The sequence below is a fragment of the Oncorhynchus clarkii genome, chromosome 30 (assembly GCF_045791955.1).
Source record: "Oncorhynchus clarkii lewisi isolate Uvic-CL-2024 chromosome 30, UVic_Ocla_1.0, whole genome shotgun sequence".
Taxonomy (NCBI): Eukaryota; Metazoa; Chordata; class Actinopteri; order Salmoniformes; family Salmonidae; genus Oncorhynchus; species Oncorhynchus clarkii.
Window position 1 is genome coordinate 18,626,229 of NC_092176.1, and position 26,061 is coordinate 18,652,289.

Below are 26,061 nucleotides of genomic sequence, written 5' to 3' on the forward strand. Positions count from 1 at the left end.
TACAAAGAAGAGTGCTCTATCATGCTCTATGGTCCAAGGTCTCCCCCACCCTCCATGTCTTGTTATCATATTTTATTCTTAGTGTTTAACAGCAGGGGGCAGTAACGCCCCAGGTATGGCAGATGCGAATAAGCCTGGCATGCTTAGATCACACTCTCTTCTGGTCGTGATAGCTCAACTGCTTGGTCATAACCCACTGGGCACACACTGGTTGAATCAACATTGTTTCCATGTCATTTCAATGAAATTACATCGAACCAACGTGGAATAGACGTTGAATTGACGTCTGTGCCTAATGGGAAAGGTGTGATTGGACTTGGTGTGTCCCATTGCATCAGGTGTGTTAGCCAGGTTAGGTATTAGGTCAGAATAAGACCATGCTGTTCTCCTGGACTGATGTGCCCTCCCATCCCATCCATACACACATTCCAGGGCAAGGTCTGCAACACTCCTAATAAGGATGATTGTACTGTCATTTTATCTTGAACACAATTTCCATAGATGGCGCATAAAGTGATTATATAATATATTTTGATTGGGCAATACCATTTTGACCAAGCACTGCATGTACTTTGGGGATTTGTGCGAATTTATACACTATTATGACTTAAGAAAGCTATATTTTAATCCCATTTACATGAGTCATTTATTCCACTTTAAAAAGATGTGTTTATCCTGGGTTAAGTCAGCCACCTGGGATGTGAAGGACTAATATGATCTGAAATCACATGGCCTTAAATGGCTATACAAATCATAATAGCAGGGGATCTCACGGACAGACACACACACACTCCTTTTAAGGGAAAAGTGCCGGGTGTATTGTGGTCATTGTGAATCCCTCTGGCAGTGGTGCAATTGTACAGATGTAGGACCTTAATTTGATTACCCTGTTGTAGGACAACTTTCCTGCAATGCAGAATAATTAAAACAAAAAATGTATCAATACCTTCAAAAATGTCCAATAATTATAAGCAACATGATTATTTTTCTGCTGTCGCGATCTGGCTAAAATTAAGATCCAACATCTGTACATTGATCAGTACTCTCTGGGCTCTTGATTATAATAAGGCTTTTACATTTTCCTGGATCATGCTCTTACAGTAAGTGCTCCAAAGCTCTTTGGCTCAGTTTGAGCCAGTAAGCTGAAAATCACATACACTTTTCACCCTCATACAGATATGGTTAAAACAGTAGTCATACAGATCAATGTACAGATGTAGGATCTTAATTTGAAGCAGTGTGCTCTAATTAATGGGTTGATACATTTTTCACAAAGGAAATTAAAGTGGAAATAATTTTTCAACCTCAAATACACTACAAGTTTAAAAGTTATCCTGCGTCAGGGTGATCAACTTAAGGTCCAACATCTGTAGGTACTAGGGAACCTACACCCCACATCTGTGTCTCACGCAAGAGTTAGTCACAACAAGTCACTCACTAATTTCTTTCCACATCTCCCTCCCTCCCCCTCTCTCTCTCTGACACACCCACCCACATAGCCCTCATTATAGTAACTCATCAAAGAGCTGTAGCTAATTGCGACCATTTGCAAAAAAACATTTTCATTGATGTAGATTATTATAATTTGTTCATACTCTGACTTTTCTATGGTGATAATAGACATTGTGAGATGATTTATTGATTTCTGAAAAACAGTTCAGGAGTGCTCACAAAAACAGAGCTCCTGGAACACTTTTTCCTGCCATCATTGTTGCCATGGAGACCACCGTCTTTTACCTTTCTGTAAAAGACTGTGGGACTGAGAAACTCTCTCTCTAATGGTAAAGCTATCCAGCCACCATGTGTACAGTGGTAACCAATATCAATTTAACCACAGAAACTTCTGCACTACTTATTTGTACTTCATTTCTTTGCTTGGGGTAAATAGAGCTTTGGTACTTGCACACCATTTTAAACATTGACTGGGTTTATGGACACACCTGCCTCTCATTCTCCATTCTGATAATGTGACTGGAAAATGTGTGTGTGTGTGTGTGTGCATGCGTGTGTGTGTGTGTGAATTTCACGACACCCACAATAACATCTGCTAAATATGTGTATGTGACCAATAAACTGTGATTTTGATTTGATTTGATTAGAAAGAGGCAAGGTATTGTATTGCACATTGACACATATACAGACAGGCTTGAGTAGAAACACCAGTGTCCATCCTGGTAGAACTCTGTTCCCACATCCCCTCTCGCCGTCTCAGACAAAGGGGTTCTGCTCTCCATTTTAGCCCAATGTGATCCAGATGACGCGTGGTTTCCATAGGTAGGAGAGGTGGTGCCGGGGTCTTCACGGGTCACCTCTAATTCACCACAGAGCTCAGCACACAGAGTCAAAACACACAGGACCCCTTCACAGACCAGACCAGGAATGAATTTACACGCTACACCTTTATTCATTACCATATCATAGTGGCAACTCAGCTTACCAAATATAATTTTCGTTTGCAATACTGTTTGGAGTTTAATATGTAAGCACACAAATGCATATTCATCAGAGTTTCTTGTATTTTGTTTTGCACAGTAAACTTGACTTTTTAGGTATTCACTCTGATACCTGTCATTTTGCCAGGCCGTCATTGTAAAGAAGAATTCTTAATTGACCTGACCGGTAAAATGCAGATTCGATAAATAAAATAAATAAATATGCTGCATGGATTGGAGTCCTACATCAGTTATGCATATGAGTGGTGTCTGGAGGGAGACAGAGAGGAGAAAGACTAAAGAAGGAAAAGCATGTTGGCTAGAAATAATTATTAGCATTGTCCAAATGATCTCATCTTCAAGAATGTTTCAGATTTGACCAATTATTTTTCTTTCTCAGCTCCCTCCTTTTCTGCTTCTCTTCTCTCCTCTTCTCTTCCCGTAATGCTTGTGTGTGTGTTTGTGTGTGCGCGCGCGTGTGTGTGTGCACGTGCGTGCGTTTGTGTGTGTGTGTGTGTGTGTGTGTGTGTGTGTGTGTGTGTGTGTGTGTGTGTGTGTGTGTTTGAAGTGCAGGAGCTGTGCTCTGTAACCAGAGCCTCCATCACGGAGAGGCTGTCCACTGGAATGACAGCAGATCGCCTCAAACGTAATTTGTCTGTAAGCTGTTAAAGATGGCAAGGGAGGAGAGAGAAACTAAGCTTGGGAAATATTTATTTCCCCAAAGCTCTAATCATTGTGGCAGTGCCTGGCTCTATACAGTCTAAAATAGTAAATATGATCAAAGACAGTTCAAGGGCTGAATAGCGATCACTCTCCCTGTATCTGTGAGGCTGCACGTGCGAGGCTGTGTGCAGTTGTGCATGGGAGCTTGAAGGAATGTTTAAGGAATGCTTGTGATTTCGAATATCTATTAGCTTTATGTTTTTCTATACGCTGTATGTTTAACTATCAAACACATTGGTGAACATATCAGATAACCAGGAAACCTACAATACTCAGACTGTGTTTTTCGGTCTTTTCCATCCTAGAGGAGAGCAGAAGTACAGTTCACTGTGTGTCTGTATTTTTATTTGTGCGTCTCTCTGTACCTCAGGCAGTAGGCAAGGAGGGGGGGGGGGGGGGCTTAGTGAGTGCAAAGGGAGAGGCGAAAGGAGTGCAAAGCACAGGCAAATTATACAAAACCTGTACTGGCGCATTCTCAAAACCTAAATAGCAGCATTACTCAGTTCTCTAAAACAGTCAATAAACACACCATGTGCATGTTTGTGTTTCTGTGCCAAGGCTGTTTAACAAACATGTTTTACATTACAGGTTGTAACTCCCTTCTTAAATCCAGGAGTGCATTACATCTCAACAAGATTATGATGAAGCGTCTATGGTTTAATACACAGGGTTTAATACCATGGGCACAACGTTAATAGTAATGACCATGTTCCAGGGTTTTGATTGGTCACTCTGGGAGACTGGAAAATGTGCACACATAACCTATCACACTCTCAAATAAAACACATACCCTACCACAGAAACACTTCACATTTCAATTCTCTACACTCTTAGAGAAAAGGGTTCCAAAAGGGTTTTGTAGCTGTATCCATAGGAGAACCCTTTTTGGTTCCTATGTAGAACCATTTTTGGTTCTAGGTACAACTCTTTTGGGTTCCATGTAAGAACTCTCTGTGGAAGGGGCTCTACATGGAACTCAAAATGGTTTACCTGGAACCAAAAGGAGTTCTTCAACGGGTTCTCTATGGGGACAGTCGAAGAACCCTTTTTGGTTCTAGATAGCACCTGATTGAAAATGGTGGGATAAAAAAAAAAAGGATACAATTCCATTTAAATCTGAGAACTACATGTACAGATTAACCAGTAAAGTAACAACACATAACCAACAGACTTCAGGGCCGCTGACTTGTTTAAGATTCATGAAGGCTGAGACATTACCCCTCCTCTCCTTCCTCTCTCTGCATCTTCTCACAAGACGCAGTAACACACAAGCCTAGATATATCACCTCTGCTAAATTCATTTGGATGCTTTATGTTTGACACTGTGTATTTCTACAGCCAAGGGGTATTCACACGCACGCACACACACACACACACACACACACACACACACACACACACACACACACACACACACACACACACACACACACACACACACACACACACACACACACGCTTAGGAAGGAGAAATAGCATGTGCAGCCAAGAGCAATATATTCTGTGTTATATTATGAATAAAGGGAGAGAGAGAGAGCTATGTGTAATTGCAGACATGTCATTTGCAGTATTCTCATAATATCAAGTGTGATTATGCATGAATTCCAATCCCATGACATTGAGAAGCAAACGTCTTTTTAAATGTTTAACCGCAAGAGTACTCTTTTAACATCTCACCCATAGAATACAAATTCTCAACACAACAAAAGACCTGTTTTTCTTTAATTATTTTATAAATGTTCTTAATGCTAGGTAATCTCATATTCTTTCCTGTGTCAGAAATTCAGCCAAAGTAATCTGCAGTTTATTACGTTGCTAACGGATACATACTGAGCTCTGAGCCTCAGTGGGCAGTGGTCATATTATTTTGGGCATTAAGTCAAGAAGTATTAGGGAGGTTGAATGGGGGTGGGGGGAAATAATTGGGTCAGGGGTTGGAGGTTTTTTGGAAATACAATAAGGGCTTTTACACCAGGCCAAGAGTACAGGAATATGGTTCTATGTAAGGAGGTTCCTGTATGTGAGATGTGATGAGGGGAGAGAGAGAGAGAAAACATCTCTGCGACTTAAAAGATTAAAAAAGGGTGATCTCTCTGAGTCAGGCTGCCTGTGTGTGACAGTGAAGGGCAGGTGTGAATGTGTCAGTGTGTGTGTCTATATGAATAGATGGACAGTGCACTTTGCATGACTTTAATGTGTTTTATCTGCATCAGATTTGATTGAGAAAATGTGAATGTCTGAACCACTGATCATAGAACTAAGCTACCTATACTTCCTGGAACATTAAACTCCAGGCTGTATCACATCCGGCCGTGATTGGGAGTCCCATAGGGCTGTGCATAATTGGCCCAGCGTCGTCTGGGTTTGGTCGGGGTAGGCCGTCATTGTAAATAAGAATTTGTTCTTAACCCTCCTGTTGTGTTTGTTTCATGTTAAATAATTCTGTGTTCCCGGTCCAAAATGACCGCCCCATTATAGCTGATTATAAATCCATAATAATACATATATCACCTAATGTTGTGTTAGATCTTTTTATCAACTTAAAAGTTATTGTGAACAAGTTTTGAACTTCTATTTGCTATTCATGACCTGTAGGCCTCATTGACCTGAGCTCATACAACTCGTTTTTGAATTAAAAAAAAGCATAAAGTATGAATTATTTTGACTATAGCAAATACTCAGATGAAACATTTTGTGCTATTTATCACAGACTACTTCACTGTCAGTTTCCTGGCCTCTCTCCTCCTCACCAGTGTCATTTTTAAGATATGACCAAGAGCCTCAAATACAGTATATCGTTTGGCTATTGTGCTGCCACAGAATGAATTGTGAGCAAGGCCTCAAAAAAGCTTTATATACCAGAGCTGCGAGAAAAGTTCTATATATTATTGAAACAATGTTGCAATTGTTTGTGAGAATGCCAACAGGTGTGGTTCCCGTGGGGGGAAGATTCTATTAGGGAAAGGTTCCCGTGGGGGTTGACATGGAAGCCAAGAAGGGGAGTGAGGTGTGTGTGTGTGTGTGTGTGTGTGTGTGTGTGTGTGTGTGTGTGTGTGTGTGTGTGTGTGTGTGTGTGTGTGTGTGTGTGTGTGTGTGTGTGTGTGTGTGTGTGTGTGTGTGTGTGTGTGTGTGTGTATGTGCTCAAACACACATGCATGTGGGGTCTGGGAGAGGAAGTGTGTCTATCTGATGATTGGGCATGTGCCTGAACTCAATTTTATGCACTAATTGTAGTCTCACCCATTCATTTCTAATGACCGGTCATTTTTGACCTGGAACACCACAGGTGTACAAAAGTTAAATAAAACATCCAAAATGTAATGAAAATCATCAATTTGTATTTTGTGTGTTCAGATGCCCTGTGTGGACAAAGACATTTTTCAGAGAGAAAACTTGTCGGTCCAATTCGACCGGAACACAACAGGAGGGTTAACTGACTTGCCTAGTTAAATAAAGATTACATTAAAAAACAAATGAAAAAAAACTCCACTTGTGGCTAAAGATCCTGCTCCAGAGCCAACCCCTACAATTATTTTATTTCGCCTCATTTTTCTTTCATGTCCTTCCTACTTTCCTTCTCGCTCTCTCTCTCTCTCTCTCTCTCTCTCTCTCTCTCTCTCTCTCTCTCTCTCTCTCTCCCTCTCTCTCTCTCCCTCTCTCTCTCTCTCTCTCTCTCTCTCTCTCTCTCTCCCTCTATCTCTCTCTCTCTCTCTCTCTCTCTCTCCCTCTCTCTCTCTCTCTCTCTCTCTCTCTCTCTCTCTCTCTCGCTCTCTCTCTCTCTTTCTGTCTCTCTCGCTCTCTCTCTCCCCTCATATTCTCCATTTTACCATTTGACACAATCTGTCAAATGGTAAAATGGTTTTATTTTACATTGTCTAACGTCCCCCTCCTCCCCCTGTCTCATTTCTCCACACCCCAGTCCTTTTGTGATATTAAAATTGTGATATTAATTCAGAGTCACAGTGCTTTTTAAATGGTCGCCTTAACCCCCGCCTCCAGCCAACATAGAGACTAGATAAGCGGACAGGCAGAGAGGCCCTATCTATCAGGCACGGCGCTGAATGATGGACAGTAATTAAAAGTTAGCTAATAACCTCTTCACACCTGACATTTCAACAGGGAGGTCCTGGACACCATTATCTACATATAGATTAAAAGGCGTAATTGGCAGGGAGATAGGTTTAGGAGGATCGCGAAAGGAAGGGAAAGAAATCCCAGGCCTTCACCAAACCATTAAGCGGAATATCTGAGTGACACTCTGATTTTGCCCCTCTGCCTAATGCGACCGGAATTGAGCTGAACTAAAATGCTAAATGAATGTAGCCTATCTCACCGCGGTTATTACTGGGGCAAACACTGGCAATGGAAAATAGCTTTAATTTCATAATAATTGCTAGATGGACGTGACTCATTAGAGACACAGTGTTCCGAGTGGAAAGGGAAGGAGGGAGGACTCTAGAAAAACGATTCTATGATGCCGATGAGGTGTAGAAGTATGTATTGCGTCGCATCTTGGGAGTTGAGGACTAACCACATGACAAGAAGAAAGGTTGTTTGTTGCCAGGTGAGATGATAGGGAGAGGAGAGTCCAATGAAAGGATTGTCCAATGATATGTGCCTCCGTACCTTCATACTCCCATATGGCTGTGTGGAGGGAAACGGTTTCCTTGGAGACGGGTTCAAAAAAATAGAACGGGAGAAAGATATGCATTTTCCACATGGAAAAATAAAGTGTGGTGGTATAGTTATTTATAAGTTAATATGAAATTAATATCAGAGGCAGAAACACCTTATCTGGCTGTCAGTGTTTTATCTGTAGTTTCACACTAGAATGTACAGGTTCACATAATCATATGCTTCAACTGAGACTTGGTACTTTTGATGAAAAAGTCCCACTAGCATCCATAAAACCATGACTAATTCCAACAGCTCTGTGTGTGCAGATGAAGCTCACATTAAAGTAATCTTACACCGTGCATATTTGGCTCCTCTTAATTGTAAGTGCTAACACATTGCTCTTGGTATTCAGTCACGGGGCCTGTTCCAGCAAGGGGAGAGAAATAAACTCAGAACATTCTACAATATCTCCCAGCAGCATATTTACACTGATCTCTGTCACATGTCTGGAGCAAATGATTATTTTATATGTACTACTACAATATACTTTAGGCTGTTGTGGAGAACTGAAGTACTGCCTGTCATTGACTGTAAAGTGGCACTGCACATACATAAAGGTTGTTGGCATTGGTTTGAATAGATAAAATGCTTTAGGTGTTCATTAATGAAATGCTTAAGAACCTGTGACACATGGGGTCAAGAGCTATTATTCTCCAAAGCAGTCACAGTAACTGTAGACATTGGCTCCTCAAGATGTGATTTATCCAGGACCAGGTTGAAGTTGACACAGAGGCATTAGTTTGTTCCTGTCTTACCCCTGTCATTCGCTACTCACATGTAGTAGGTCTTGCATGCTCCTGGCTCCACCACTAGATGTCCCTGTTGCCCCAGTGTTAGGCAGTGACTGTTGTGGTGGTGATCTGTGTCGTGGTGACCTGTCTCCCCAGAGCCCTAGCTCATCCATCATGTCCAGAGGGGCTTGTCCCTCCAACACTCAAATCAGAATAACCCTCTCTCTATTTTACTATTTTTCCCTTCCTCTCTCTTCCACCCCGTTTCCTCTCTCCGATAAAGCGATCAATTTACTGTTCACACTGCAGGATTGGGGTTGTTAACAGGTGTAGGGTAATGGGATCTCTACTGGCAGCCAGGCACTGAGAGGGTTTTACTCCCTGGGCCCCCTCTTTCTCCACTCCACTCCAACCTACCTACCACCCTCCCTCCCACCACACACACACACACACACACACACACACACACACACACACATACACACACACACACACACACATACACACACACACACACACACACACACACACACACACACACACACACACACACACACACAACCGTTTGATGGATTACAACCACCGTTCATCTAAATTATGTCATTGGCAATAAGCAATCTGCTTAATCTGGCCTAAATGAAGAGCAGGGTTTGTTACTGTTGACCCTTCCTCAGCACACACTTCTCCTCCTGATTACTGTCAGGCCCTGTAGGAGTGACGGCTGGGCCCCCCACAGCCAGCCACACAGCCAGTCACACAGCCAACTATCCAAGTCAAAGGAAAGGAAGGGGTACTTCCGTGCTGTGAGTGCCAAGGCAGCAAGCTAAAACACCCAGCCTGGCTACCACTATTGACCTCTCTGTAGCTATGGGTGCGCCAATGGCATGGCGTATTCGACCTGTCTGACTTCAGCAGGTAAATGCGCTGGTGTTCCCTCACCCCTGCCATTTTGTTCCAGCCCTGCCATTTTGGCTCCTCTGTCCCTGAGGTCCCCCTTCCCTTTATGTTTAATTCCTTGTTCTCCTGGTGTCTCTTTCTCTCTCCAAAATCCTCCCAGCTGCAAGGCAGATGTTGAGACATTTTCATTCTTTCTTTCTTTTGGACTGTGTTCAGTCCAAGACCTCATAGTGCTGACCACACAGATTGCATCAGTAATGGTGGGCAGCAGCAGAAAACTGATCTCTATAATTGCCATAAGGAAAATCATAACATATATAATCAATCTGTAGGACACAAGCCAACAAATTAACTCACCAAATCTCACTTCTCCCAACATTTCTCATTATTTTACATTATTTCACAAAATAATGAAATGGTCCAATTTGTCATGCATAGTCTGTGTTACCCCAGTATATGTTCTTGGCAGAGCCGGTTTGCAAAAGGTGACCCCCCAGACAAAAAGGAAGGGGTCAAGAGTTTATCAACATGTGGAGCCAATTAATCTTAGTTTATGGCTTTGTCTTCATAGAGTGTAAACATTGAACAATCCTCTCCTGGACAGAGTTACTGGCAAAGGGCCGCCCACCCTCATACATTCCTCCTGATCCCTCCCTCCCTCCCTCCCTCCCTCCCTCCCTCTCTCTCTCTCTCTCTCTCTCTCTCTCTCTATTCAATTCAATTCAATTGAAAGGGCTTTATTGGCATGGGAAATAGATAAAATCAACAATAAAAAATAACAGTAAACATTACACTCACAAAAGTTCCAAAGGAATAGAGTCATTTCAAATGTCATATTATGGATATTTACACTGTTGTAACGATGTGCAAATAGTTAAAATAGAAAGGGAAAATATATAAACAAAAATATGGGTTGTATTTACAGTGGTGTTTGTGCTTCACTGGTTGCCCTTTACTTGTGGAAACAGGTCACACATCCTGCTGCTGTGATTGCACACTGTGGTATTTCATCCAATAGATATAGGAGTTTATCAACATTTGTGAGTCTGTGTAATCTGAGGGAAATATGTGTCTCTAATTTGCTCATACATTTGGTAGGAAGTTAGGAAGTGCATCTCAGTATCCACCTCATTTTGTGGGCAGTGTGCACATAGCCTGTCTTTCCTTGAGAGCCAAGTCTGCATACAGCAGCCTCTCTCAATAGCAAGGCTATGCTCACTGAGTCTGTACATAGTCAAAGTTTTCCTTCTGTCACAGTGTAATCTATGTTTAAGGCCAAATAGCATTCTAGTTTGCTCTGTTTTTTTGTTAATTACTTTACAAATTGGAAATAATTCTCTTTTTGTTTTCTTATGATTTGGTTGGGTCTAATTCTATTGCTGTCCTGGGACTCTTCAGGGTCTTTTTGTGTTTGTGAATAGAGCTCCAGGACCAGCTTGCTTAGACCTGCTTCCAGCACCGGCTTGCTTAGACCAGCTTCCAGGACCAGGGTCTCTTCTCTAGGTTAATCTCTCTGTAGGTGATGGCTTTGTTATGGAAGGTTTGGGAATCACTTCCTTTTAGTTGGTTGTAGAATTGAACGTCTCTTTTAGCAGGTATCGTCCTAATTCTGCTCCGCATTTATTGGTTGGTGTTCTACGTTGTACACTGAGGATATTTTTGCAGAATTCTGCATGTAGAGTCTCAATTTGGTGTTTGTCCCATTTTGTGAATTCTTGGTTGGTGAGCGGACCCCAGACCTCTCAACCATAAATGGCAATGGGTTCTATAACTGATTCAAGTATTTTTTGTCAGATCCAAATTGGTATGTCAAATTCCTTTTGATGGCCTTGTCTCTCAGATCGTTCACAGCTTTGTGGAAGTTACTTGTGACGCTGTTTAGGCCGAAGTATGTATCGTTTTTTGTGTGCTCTAGGGGAACAGTATCTAGATGGAATTTGTATTTGTGGTCCTGGCAACTGGACCTTTTTTGAACACCATTATTTTTTTTGTCTTACTGAGATATACTGACAGTGTCCAGGTCTGACAGAATCTGTGCAAAAGATTCTGTGTGTTTTTTTTGCCAATTTTAACTGCATACTTGTTGTTTGTTTTTCCCCCAACACCGCTTTCCATCAATTTGTATGGCAGACCCTCATGTTAAATTGAGTCAAAAGCTTGAGAAGACTTTGCCTTTGTTTTGGTTTGTTTGTTTGTAAATTAGGATGTGCAGGGTGAATACGTGGTCTGTTGTATGGTAATTTGGTAAAAAGCCAATTTGACATTTGCTTAGTACTTTGTTTTTACTGAGAAAATGTAAGAGTTTACTGTTAATGATAATCCCATGGTAGTTATTTGGATCAAATTTGTCTCCACTTTGTGGATTGGGGTGATCTGTCCTTGGTTCCAAATATTGGGGAAGATGCCAGAGCTGAGAATGATGTTAAAGAACTTAAGAATAGCCCATTTGAATTTGTGGTCTGTATATTTTATCATTTCATTTAGGATACCATCAACACCATAGGCCTTTTTGGATTGGAGGGTTTGTATTTTGTCCTGTAGATCATTCAATGTGATTGGAGAATCCAGTGCATTCTGGAAGTCTTTAATAGTTGATTCTAAGATTTGTATTTGATCATGTATATGTTTTTGCTGTTTGTTCTTTGTTATAGAGCCAAAAATATTGGATAAGTGGTTTATCAATACCTCTCAATTTTGGAAAGATAACTCTTTGTGTTGTTGTTTGTTTAGTGTTTTCCAATTTTCCCAGAAGTGGTTAGATTCTATGGATTCTTCAATTACATTAAGCTGATTTCTGATGTACTGTTCCTTTCTTCTCTGTAGAGTATTTCTGTATTGTTTTAGTGATTGGCGTAGGCTCAGGTTTTCTGTGTCTGTAGGTTTTCTTAGGTTGTCTGATTCACAAATTTTTTTTTTGATAGGGAAGCTGAGATGTCAAATATGCTTTTTAGGTTTCCTACTGCCAAGTTTACACCTTCACTATTACAGTGAAACATTATGTCCAGGAATTTGTCTAAATGGATTGAATTTGTTATTGCCTAATTGTTTTTTGGTAGGTTTCCACACTACTTTCCTTCCATTTATAGTATTTCTTAATATTATTCATTTCCTTTGGCTTTGATGCCTCATGATTGAGTATTGCTCTGTTCAAGTAGACTGTGATTTATCTGTGATCTGATTGGGGTGTCAGTGGGCTGACTGTGAACTCTCTGAGAGACTCTGGGATGAGGTCATGGATAAAGTAGTCTATAGTACTACTGCCAGGAGAAGAGCCATAGATGTATCTACCGTAGGAGTCCCTTCGAAGCCTACCATTGACTCTGTACATACCGAACGTGCGACAGAGCTGCAGGAGCTGTGACCCGTTAGGTTGGTTATGTTGCATTTGTTGTGTTTAGGAGAGCATATGGGGGAGGGAATGCTGCCCTCTCTCTCTCTCTCCCTCACTCCCTCCTGCTATCCCCCCAGTCCCAGGATACAGTAAGATTCATTGGCCAAATACCTAAAGCTGATTATTTTACCATTATCCTCATGTGGGTTAATTCATCATGTATGTCTTGCAAATGTGAGATATAGTATGTGACCAAACTGAAACACACCTTCTGATGTTGACTTGTTAACAGGAGGGAGGAGGGGAAAGGTCTCTGGAAAAGCTAGCGCTATAGTGAGGGACAGATAGAAAAAAGAAGACATCCTGAGGAAGGAGAAGAGCAGCTTTGATGCCCCTAAAGCACAGGTTCTACAAGTCTTTCCTACGTTCATTTTATAAACCTGGTTTATTATGCTAATTTTCCTACAGTACACTGCACCAAATACCTCCCTGTTTTCTCCCATGAACAATCCAGCAAAGGTTTTACAATATTGTATTATTGCAATATTAAATGTTTTGTCGCAGGGGTGCAAAAATGAACCATACTCTGTAAAGACAAGTAATCATATCAAATCCACCAGGATCATTGATTCTTTTTTTACTGGAGAGACGTGTGGGATTCTCACCCAAAACAAGAAGCTATAAATACAACTGTATTTATTAATAGACGTAATTATCAATGCTTGGTTTATTGTCGAAAAATCTCCAAGACACGTCCCCCAAGCGTTTACATGTATATTTTATACCCAAATGCCTGACAGTTATCTTGTTCAATCATAAAACATCCCACAGAAAGCCCTTTCACAACATTTGCATCATTCCTTTGATGTCTAGACATTATGTGCTTGTCTTTTTTTCTTCTAATCCTTCTATGCATAAAAAACCTTACTTCTGACGGTCTAGTATGTCATCTCCTAAGAGAGCAGTACTTGACTGAAGTCACTAGACAGTACAAAGCGTCTTCATTGGTCCATATTCATGAAGGTGTAGATATAAATAGGAATAAATCACCAGTAGGGAATGGAGGGGGGGGGGTGGGGGGGGGCTTGTGAAGAGGGGCATTTTTTCTGTCCCCACAAAATAATCCTAAAGATATAGAAGCTGTACAGTTTCCCTCTTCCGGGTTATAACTGGGGAATTGGTGGTTGGGGATGCATGTCAGAAGTGAAAACATAAACACACTTAAACTTGGAGAACAACAGAAAAATGTAAAGCAGAGAGAGAGAAGATAAAAAAAGAAAGAGAGAATGAGAGAGATTGTCTTTTTATTATGCATTCAGCAGTCTTGGTTCTCAGTCTTTCCGGCGATAGATAGTGTTGTGATGTCTGGAACTGATGAAGTATTTCTGGAACAGTTGAATAATTCGTCAATGTATGGCCTGTGCCTTCACAGTGTAGTCTCCTCTCCCAGCCTGGCGTCAGAACAATACGAAATATACTAAACGCAGTGGTGTGTATTCATGGATGCCAAGGGAAACCAGTTTTCACCAAAACATTTACAAAGAAAAAAACATACAATATCTTTTGTCTCTCTGTGTTTGATCATTTTCCTTCAATTCTCAAGAGGCTGAATGTATCTCACCAGAGAAAGCATTCCAGCGAGCAAAACAGTGCCCCTCTATCTGATGCTGTCTGGTCAAAAAGAGAATAACATTGTTGCCGCCCATAGCGTTGAATGCAAGGGAAGCCAGCGAGCATTTGGCCTCCCTTGATAAAAAGCGTATAAAATTATAGCCAATCTATCTAGCTAAAATGGTCTCTTTCCAAAATTAGCCATGGATGGAGATAGGGATTTGGACTTGACATTTTCACTTAATTCTCCATACTGGCCAATGATTGTGATGGAGATTCTGATCCAACCATAAATGCATACATTGTACCCTGGCCTGAGAGGATGGAAGTTCAATATGTAGCTAGATGTAGTAGTGTAATGTTAACTAGCTGGCTTATAGTTGCCCATGAAAGGAAGTTAGTCTAGTGAACAAGCATTTTAGCCAGGTAGCTTAGGACAACAAAAACCAAAAGTGTGTACTGCATGACAGAGTCATAGACTGTTTTGTTAACATGAAAGGGAGGAGGATGGCATTGCAAATGCATGCAAGTACGCGCACACACACGCACGCACGCACGCACGCACGCACGCACGCACGCACGCACGCACGCACGCACGCACACACACACACACACACACACACACACACACACACACACACACACACACACACACACACACACACACACACACACACACACACACACACACACACACACACACACACCCATACACAGCCAAATCATAAACTAAATTGTTTGTGGTATCTTTTACTTGTCATTCTATTAGACTAAGCAGAGGTGATTTGATGATGTTAAAATGTTGAAGTTGAAATGATGCTGGAATTGTGGAGGCAGCTCCTCCTGTTTTCTTTGTGACTTGTGGTAACTCTCTGACTCTAAATCAATAGCTGTTTAGTAGTCCGAAAATGATGGAAACATTACATGCAACATGCTTTGTGGACTGATGTTGCTCTCCGGTTTTGTGATGAAACAAAGTTGTGGAGTAATTTATTCTGCCAGTGTGTCTTTTCATTGTCTCGGCCTTAGGCCTATATATTACGGTGGCAAGGCACATGATCTAACTGTTGATAGAGCAAAAATAGACTCAATTATCACAACACATACAGTAGGTTGTTATATGGCTCTTGTTATGGCTTCCCCGGTGATTTTACTCACGCACCGCTACAGACTTCACATATTCCTGAACACTTCCAAGATGTATTATACCTAATAATGCAAGAGCTTGGGACTATAAGGTTCTATTTGCAAAAAGATAACTCTGAGGTAATTGGCTTTAAAGTCTCAGACCCTTGTTGGTTTGAATGGTGTCAGCAATTTTTACATTTTATTATTTCAAATTTAACAACATTAATTGGGGTATTTAAAGTACTATATAGGTAGAGAACATTGATCAGAACACGGCCATGTCAATAACTACATTTTGACAAAAATGCAGATAGAACATTGAACAGAACAGGGCTATGTCAATAACTTAATTAACCTGATAGTCCTAAGGTCTCGAATGGCCTAGAGAAACAAAAGTAGGGAGGTTGGCCCGACAGGATGGGTGAGGGTAATCTGCAACAGTCTAGCAATCCAGAGGTTGCATGTTGTAGTCTTGTCAGGGACAACTGTAGTGTTTTAGCAAACCTGCTACTTAAATTCACTTAACCTTTGTCGTTGGTTCCCCTAAACACCAACGTAAATTCTTCCCATAATTCTGATTCGTTGTTACTGTGCAACAAGCAAACTGGTCTCTAATAAAGGCGTACAATTACTATACGTCCTCCATTCATAATGTAACATATCATGCTAAATGGAGTCACAGATTTAAATACAGAATAATATGAATTGCCCTCAGACCACGTTGCCTTTCCAGACATATGGGAGGTTAGACCCCCACACTATAGAACCAAAGCCCACAGCTCGCAATCCACAGCCCGTAGGCCCTAACGGTTACCACTCTGGCAGAAATTGCACTCAGTGGACAAAACATTTTGGTTGGAAAATGATGGGCTATTGATTGTATCATGGGTTGGTTTGATTACAGTTGATTATATTACATTATAGATTACGTGTGTCATAGATTGTTTGTGGGTATGTGTGCTCTGTCATTACAGACCACTGCTCTCCATGCCGATACGTCTGCTCCAGTCGGATGGCATTGAACTTAGAGGTGACTACACAAAGGTCGTTAGCTGGAGCACACACTCCCGGAGGTTATGGAAGTGGTGTGTTTGTGTGTGTGTGCAGATGGGGTCCGCAGTCCGTCGCTGAGCTTGGGTATTCCTCCACTGCCTCATTAGGACTGATTTACACCGCAGCAAGGTGAGTAGGTAGGCAGGAACCCCCCCCCCCCCACCACCACCACCACCACTCACACTGCCCTGCCTTTCTCCTTTATTCTCTCTGTCCCTTTCTCTCTCTCATTCTCCTCCCGTGCACAGACAATGGGCCCCTGGAGAATACCGGCTTGTGCTGAATTATTCAAATCAGCAGTGGCAGAAAGCCGGAGAGCGAAGGATAGAGGCAAGGAGAAAGAGGAGGGAGAGAGGGAAGGGAGAGGGAGGGAAGAGCAAGCAAGCAAAGGAAAGTCAGAAAGTGCAAGCAGAAAGAGAGAGAGAGAAAGAGAGAGAGAAAGAGAGAGAGAGAGAGAGAGAGAGAGAGAGAGAGAGAGAGAGAGAGAGAGAGAGAGAGAGAGAAACAGGCATTGGTGGTTTCTCTCTGCATGCAAATAGCATCCTGCTTTCTTTTCACCTTCCCTGATGTTACTTTCTCTCCTTCTTCCTCCCTCTCTTTCTCTCTCTGTGAGTCACCCCCTGCCCTTCACCACTTCATTAATACACATCTGTACCCCAGCTCTGTCCACCACTGTATGCCATACTCCCTGAGCTAGCAGTGAGGAGTCAGGAAGAGGGAGAGGAGAAAGGGGGTGGTGGTGGGTGCTCGACAGCCGCACGTGGTTGGCAGGAGGAGAATGCACCGGTAATTAGCCAGCTCCAGTACAGACAAAAACCCAAGTAGAAGAAGAAACTAAAAAAAATCTGCGCTATGAAAACAAGGCTCCTGCCAGGCTATGTTCCCTAGAGGGCAGACCTGGACATGATGGTGTGTTGCAGTGTGCTGTGGCGTGCTGGCCGGGAACAAAGGAAGGAGAGGAGTGCTAGAGATGAGACTATTGGTTGAGGAGTGGGCCTGTCATGCCAAATAGTGTCCCCTGCCAGAAAGCCCCCCCCGCGTCACAATGGGATTTAATGTGTTCTAGCTTCTGTTAGTAGGGCTGTTGCTAGAATTTACAAAATTCTGACCAGATTACGAAATGAACCAAAAGCATCCGTTGCTATGCTGGTTGCTTGGCTCTATTTTACCTTGTAGAGGTTGCGAAGGAAGGAGGATGTGGATAGTTCTAGTTCTATTTCACCGAATAAACTCTCGCTCAGTCTGCCTCAGAATTGCTCTCCAAGGACAGTGTTTTTGACAATGCCAACCTTCTGACTACCTGCTGCTTCAGAGGACCGAAAAGACTGGAAAGAGAACACTCTTTCTTTACCATATAGTTGTTTTTATATAAGTAAATGTTGTTATATATGAAGAAATCATTTAAGCTGATTTTAGATTGACATTGCTACTGTACTTATTTACCTCAGCCTGCCTAGTCAGCTTGCCAGCTACAGTATTATTTAGCTAACGTTAGCAAGCTAGCTAGCTACTGTAACTGTTATTGTAGCTTTCTGTTTGTATGTAGCTTGCACTTCAATGGCATCCCTCGAGGAGATTTTCTTTTATCTTTCCATCCAGGCGAAGCAATATGAGGTGGGAAGAGAGTGGAAGACAGACAGAGAGAGAGATGGAGATGGAGAAAAACATTAGTGTAAATGTACTTAGACTTATTTCAACAACTCTTTTCTCCCAAATTGTTATGCATGTCCCTCACACAACCCAACCCGGCCACACAGGAGGGTGATTTTTTTGCTAAGGAGGAGAAGGAGGCCATTGCTTGATTTTTTTTTTAACCCCTTATTCTCCCCAAATTCATGGTATCCAATTGGTAGTTACAGTCTTGTCTCATCACTGCAACTCCCATACGGACTCGGGAGAGGCGAAAGTTGAGAGCTGTGCATCCTCTGAAACACAACCCAACCAAGCCACACTGCATTTTGACACAATGCCCACTTAACCTGGAAGCCAGACACACTATTGCGTCAGAGGAAACACCATACTACTGGCAACCATGTCAGCGTGCACTGCGCCAGGCCCACCACAGGAGTCGTTAGTGCACGGTGGGACAAGAACATCCCTACCGGCCAAACCCTCTCCTAACCTGGACAACGCTGGGCCAATTGTGCACTGCCCCATGGGTCTCCCGGTCACTGCCGGCTGCGACAGAACCTGGACTCGAACCCAGAGTGGCACAGCTAGCACTGAGATGCAGTGCCTTAGACCATCGCGCCACTCAGGAGGCCCAACCTACGCTTCTTCTGACGGGGAATTGTCAAAAAGGTGAACAGCTGGGCAAGTCAGGAACCTTTTCTTTATCAATCACATTCTATTTTATCTGAAATTATTATGATCTCAATAAATGTCATATCAGAGAGCACACAATGTTTCAAGTTGTCACTTTTTGCTTGTCTAGCCTGCCAGAAGTTTAAGAGGGTGAAGACTGGCGCTGGAGTTGAAGCCCATCAAAGTTCTTTCACCATGGCACATGATCGGTAAATGTCCCAATAAAATGTTTGCCCTGATAAGTTGTTTTGTAATGGTTGCTTTATTTGACCACAGCAGAGTTCAATGTTATAGTGTATAGTGTGTATGAAAATATGCATACTGTATGACACAGATACGGGTAAGAATAAAGTAATCTTCTCTCTAAACCTTTAAATGTTAGGGGTGGACTTCATCAGACCCTTCATGAAATCCAGGAATGGCAACAGCTGGTGTCTGACGGCGACCAATCACTTCACCAAGTGGGTGGAGGCTATACCCCTTAAGGTTAGTAAAGGAAGAGTGTGTGCTTAAATCTAAAGTCCCTTCTGTAACCCATAAAAAGGGAGCTTGGAACCAAACATAGATTTTCGTTTTGTATAATACCCATCAAGGACGAGACTGGTGAGGCCACCTTCAAGGTGATGGTAGATATCTTCAACACCCACGGTTCTCCTGAGATCATCTTGAGTGACCGAGGTCATGAATGCTGGAACAAGGTACGGATGTTATGGGTTATATTCTGTCACCAATGGTTTGTTTTATTCATTTTTTACAATTTGCTATTGTTTTCCCATGGGACATAATCAGACATATTTCAATATCTTACATTATCAATAGATACTGCTCTCCTACCCCCTCCTCCAGGTTTGGTGAATGTACCAACCAGACCCTCAAGACTGCCATGGGCAAGTCCCTTAATTGGTACCAGGAAGGGTGGGAGAACAACCTGAAGGTAATTTTCTTTGCACCCAACAGCAGCATCCAGGCCTCCACATAGTACGGACGGGAGCCACAGTTGTTGACTGAGATAAACAATGCAATTGTATATACATATAGTAGTCTTTCAAATGTGTGATTGACTTAGTGTTGTTGTTTGTCTATTGCTATTTTTGTATAATCACTGATCACTGAAACCCTACTTGATGTGGTGGAAGTCGTCAAACCAGATCAGAATTCCTTTGAGGACCACCTTCAGGCACGACTGAGAAGGATGTGGAGGTTTTTCACCAGGTAAAAATGTCCGCTGTTAATTTCTTTTCTGACCCTCCAATAGATATTTGAAATTTGAAATATAATTGCATTTGTTCCTTTTGTCAATCCAGATGAGACTGAACATCGACAAGGCCCAGGAAAACTGAAGGAGAGCTACCGGAGCAGAATCAAGAAGGGGACCAAGTGCTACGAGATCCTGGCAAATGACTTAGTTTGGAAGAAGGACAAAAGGAAGGCGAGACCTGGGAAACCTCGCTGCTCTTTCGCTCCCAGCTGGGGTCACCATCTGTTAGTGAATATAAAAAATCTCAGATAATAACTATTTGTATTTGACACAAAATAACCTGAAGCTATTTTTAGTTTCCCTAACACTGATAGTTTACTCTTTGTCTTCCTCGGGTTACATCGGTGGAAGCCAACAATTTTCTACAGTTGGAGCAGTTGGACGGTGGACCACAAAAAGCACTGTCCCTCACTTCAGTGGAGCCCAATAGACAAAGTATGTTGAGCTTTGGTTGACATTTGAGAAAGCAAGAAATGGTAGTTATGCTGAGCTTTTAAAAATGTACCTCTTCAATTTACCTCTCCAAATGACTTTAGGACCATCGACTGTCCAAGCCCAAGAGGTATCCCTTGAGGTAAAGTGTTGAAAATACATATCTCCCATTTATAACACTGCACTAATCCATCAAATTTTCTCACAGTAAAATGTAATCTGTGTGTTTGGCTGTGACCATCTCTTTCTCCCAACCTGCTCCCTTTAACTCTGCTCCTGTTCTCCAGGACCTAGGGGTTCTGCCCAAAACCCAGACATGGATCCACCTGATGTCCTCCATTACTAACCACCCTCCAACTTTTCATAACATCATCTACAGCTCCTGTTGTTGTCATGTTGTCATCATCTGCTAATAAAGTTTTTTGCTCTATTATACTGGGAGATACACAGATTAACCAAAAACACTAGCACTGCAAACACTCAGAACAAAGAGAGCAGCAGTGCCTGAACTTTGCAGTCTCCCTCTTCAAGTCTCCCTCTTCAATCTATGATTGCCATGTGAGTGTACAAAAAAACGGTGAAAATAAATTAATGACAAACTGTACCAAAAATGATCAAAGTTTATGTATTAAAATCTTAAATATTGCCAGATTGGTTTTCACAGCTGTTTCACAAGGTGTTCATTATTGTATGGTATCCTTTGATGGTATTTATTTGCTCCACATTATTCATTGTTGTATCCTAGGACCTACAATAGATACATATATATATTCAACCACAAGGGTGTACTAATGAGATAAAACAAAAAATCATTTCAGTGTAGATAAGGGAAAGGCAGGTTAAAATTAAAACAGGACAGCCAGACGAGCCAGTGTATGAATCAAACGTATTTGCATATGAATGAGTTGGAAATTAGCTGACTTTGTGATCTGTAAGGTGAGTAACTTTAATGTGTCAAGCAGATCTTTGCCATTTCCAAAACGTAGCAATGCTTAAGACATGGATTTCATGTTGTAATGTTAACAAGGTACCCAAAAGTAGTTCAAATTAATGTTTTCATTTTATTACCTAAACAAAACTTGTTGCGGAAATCAGCCTAGTTTGCATAGCGATGATGAGCTATGATGATAAGCTCAATGCTTGTTAGATATGGTATAGCCTACATCTTTTACGCACTATCAAGAGTAAAGGTTCATTGAGTTCAAATGCTACATCAACATTTGAAATGTAAGGAGACCTCTGGAATCCAAAACAAATAGATGATGTAGCCTGAGATCAGCTAATGATGTCTCCCGAGTAGATCAGAGAAGGTTACAGTGTGATTGTCCACCGTGGTTTGATATGAAACAGGTAATTGATCTACTGGCAGAGTGAAGGTCCATGAACTTAAGTCTAATGGAGAGACTCCCTCCTGTCCCAACTAATTAACTCTCCCCCGCTTGAGTTTTACTGCCCCGGTTTGAATAAGGACGGAGAACATTTGTGTGTGTGTGTGTGTGTGTGTGTGAGTGTGTGTGTGTGTGTGTGTGTGTGTGGGGGGGGGGGGGGGGGGGGGGGTTTGTGCATTTCAGTATGTGTACTGTATATGTGTTTGTGCATGTGTGTATGTATACATGTCTGCATGTATGTGTGTGTGTGTGTGCTGAGCCAAGATTTGATGTGTGAGCCCAGTGCTAGCCTCATTAGTGAGAAGGCTTGGTTCATTAATTGATGTGAGTGAGGAATTTGGGTCCAGGCCAGGTCTCTTAATTCCACATCAGGAATTATCCACCATCAACACAGCCTTTTGATTGTTTTTACTGTTTCCTGTAAAACCAGAGAGCATCTCATTCTCCATGTAGTCAAAGACAAAAGGACAGCTCAGTGTGAGGCTCTCTGCATTGGGTACTATTCCTGATGGATAAATGTCAGTGCTGGTCAGTGAAGCCATTTTCTCCTTCTGTTCCTCCTCCACCTGAGCAGGGTGGAATAACCTCAGTACAATCTCTTCCATTGGGGTTATACACACACACACACACACACACACACACACACACACACACACACACACACACACACACACACACACACACACACACACACACACACACACACACACACACACACACACACACACACACACACAGAGCAGAGACTATTGATAACAAGCTGCTCTTGTGAGTCAAGCAGAACCCACACGGGAATTGTTTTTCATAAAATGATGTAAAGCCTTAAAATGTATTCCAGAGATGGATGTACATCAGTGGGGGCTCCTCAGAGGAGGAAGGGGAGGACCATCCTCCTCAGTGAATTTCATAAAAATAAAAATAGTGAAACATTAGAAAGGTTATTCTTTTTAGATAAAACTATACTAAATATTTTCACGTCACCAAATAATTGAATAAAATACATTGTTTTGCAGTAGCCTCAACAGCATTATGTAAGGTAGTCATGGTGTAGCCAGAGGACAGCTCAGCCTGGTCTCATAGACTAGATGTAACATAGTAAATGTAAATCCGGGAAACCAAATTAGTATGATATTTTATGTTTGGTATGGTTACATAAGACAGATGGTTACTTAAGGCAAAACCTAAATTATGGTGGTTGTTCGGGGTAGATGGGTGGGAGTATAATTCAAACGTCTAGCAACCCAAAGGTTCTGAGTTCAAATCTCCTCAAGGGCAACTTTTCAACTACTTATTCCTTTTTAGCTATTTTTCAACTACTTAGCATGTTAGCTAACCCTTCCCCTAACCCTTTAACCTAACTTTTAAATGCAACCTTAACCCTGACGCCTAACCCTAACCTTAAGTCTGACCCCTAACCCTAACCCATAACCCCTAGCCTAGCTAACGTTTACCAGCTAGCTAACGTTTGCCACCTAGCTAGAATTCATAACATTATACGTTTTTCAAATTCGTGACATTTGCCCTTTTCGCAAATACGTAACATTTATTATGAATTGTAATTTGTAACATATCTTATGAAATGGGTGATGGAAATCCACAAATGAATACATACCATACGAAACATAACATATCATATCATACAGAATAATATGAAATGCTCTAAGACCAGGTTGTACAGCTAGCTTCCGTCCTCCTCTGGGTACATTAACTTCAATACAAAACCTAGGAGGCTCATGGTTCTCACGCCCTTCCATAGACTTACACAGTAATTATGAGAAAAATAATTATACAGCAAGCTAAATTATCTTGCTGTTTTTATATGGTTGCTATGAAAGTGAACTGTGTTTGTGTGCGATCAGGGGTGTATTCATTCCTCACAAAAATACGGCCATGCTCATAAAAAATATAAATAAAGTAACTTTTGATTTAGTCCACCAACTTCAAACAGTTGAAAAAACAAACAGTTTTGTTATTGAAAATATATTTCACAGCGATTTAGATGGTACAATGACTCTACAATATTACATTACATTTAAATTGACATTTTAGTCATGCTCTTATCCAGAGCGACTACAGTTAGTACATTCATCTGTAGATAGCTAGGTGGGACAACCAGGGTTTGAGCATAGCCTGAAGGTAAGGGGGCGTGGGGCAGTTCCTCTTGCTGTTCCGTAGGTAAGCACCATTGTCTTGTAGTGGATGCATGCTTCAACTGGAAGCCAGTGGAATGTGCAGAGACTTGGGAAGGTTGAAAATCAGTGCTTGTTTTCTCACATAACCTGAAATTGAGCGAACAGTGTAGAATTTTTGCAACAAGAAAATGACAGAGCGATTTTCACTAGAAAACACAGCCACAAAGTAGAACAACTTTCTCAGTTTGACAACAGATGCTGCTCCGGTAAGAGAAATCAATAAGTGAATTTCACAGCCAATCATAACACTGGCGGGTAAGTAATATTGTGAAACACCATCATTTCACTATTAGCGAAATAACAATGCAAAAATGTAAATACTTTTTTAAAAATAATGTTTTTGGCCAATTTGTTATATTTCACATGTACCCTAAAAAATGTATCTAAGAATATATTTGAAATGTATTTTTTCCATATGGGAAAACAGAATGACAATGAGACAGTTCAGGCCAGGGGAAGGGGAAAAGAGGAAAAAAAGAGGAATGTATTGATGTGTATAGTATGTTCGAACTACAGACAAAACACACTACAACGGTCCAACCACCCCACTGCACTCCACTTAAAACAGTCCTACCACACTGTATCACTGATGCATTGTGGTCTACTATGGCTGCATGGGCTGAGGATCGATCCAGTCGCTGTGCCTGAGAGAGGCAGGCCAGTCCAGCCAGGCAGAGCCCCGGGAGAGCCTGGACACAGGCTGGCTTTGTTTGACACGCTCCACTCTCCATGCTCCCAGCAGCACAGCAGCCAGCCTGCCCGGCTTTCTCAGTATCCCCAGGCTCTGTCTGGAGTGTCAGCCCAACTGGGCCTACCGGGAGCTAGGTTTGGCAGTGCCGGCCACGGGGCTCAGATGGACTGCTGATGGGTCCTTCTGCCCAGCAGCCCCACGAGGCCAGGGCAGGCAGAGACAGGTGTGTTTACGTTCCGCCTGTTGCCCCTCCAGGGGCCAGGCAAGTTTCCCATTGCATGGGTTTTGGGAGGAGGCAGAGAGAGACAAAGAGAGAAGAAGAGGAAGGAGAAAGAGATAGAGGTATTGTTAGGTATTGAAATGCAAAGATGTTGGCTGTGTCCGAATACCCATACTTGCGTTGTAAATAGTAGGCATTTTATGTATGCAAAAATATAAAGTTATATAGTATGTGAAATGTTGAAAATCTAGTATGCTTTAAATACCAGTATATTGTACTAATTTCGGCTTTGCTATTTGCTACACACTTTTGACGAAGAGAATCGTCTTTCCACACGCAAGTGTTTCGGACAAGAGCTGATAATCAGCTGATTATGAGATAAGAGGATGCGCTGTACCCAAATTAACAAATGTCGGGAATCAACGCAATTGCACATTAGATGATGCAATCTCAGGATGGGTGAGCCCAGTATGTTGATATTTGTTGTTTACTGCATTTTACTAAACTGCATTTTATTAATACGTTCAAAATAGCATGTAGTACGAATAAGTAGTTAGTAGACAGATTTCGGACAATGCCATGGCTTCGTTACACACACAGACAAGGGCCCTATTCAATCTGTAAAGCTGAAGCATTTTTAAAGGTAATTTCCGATTGAGCTGACATATGCAGCGTTTATAATGAATGCAGTCTCTGCTAAAGCGGAAACATTGCCTTTAAATTTCAATCACGTTGTAAAGCTGAACTTCCACGATGCGGAATGAGTAGAGCCCAAAGTAAGCTACAGTCTATACCCAGACACAGTGCAGGTAAGCACTGGGGAACAAGTGTGGGAGTGGCACACTGCACACAAGACTACACTTCAATAACACTACACTTCAATAAGACTCAGCACACTACCAGAACACTGACTAAAGCAAGTGGCAAAAAAAAACACACATCCTGAAAATCTGTTTTTCTACATGTTCCCAGAGCAGTAAGAGTAATTAAAAG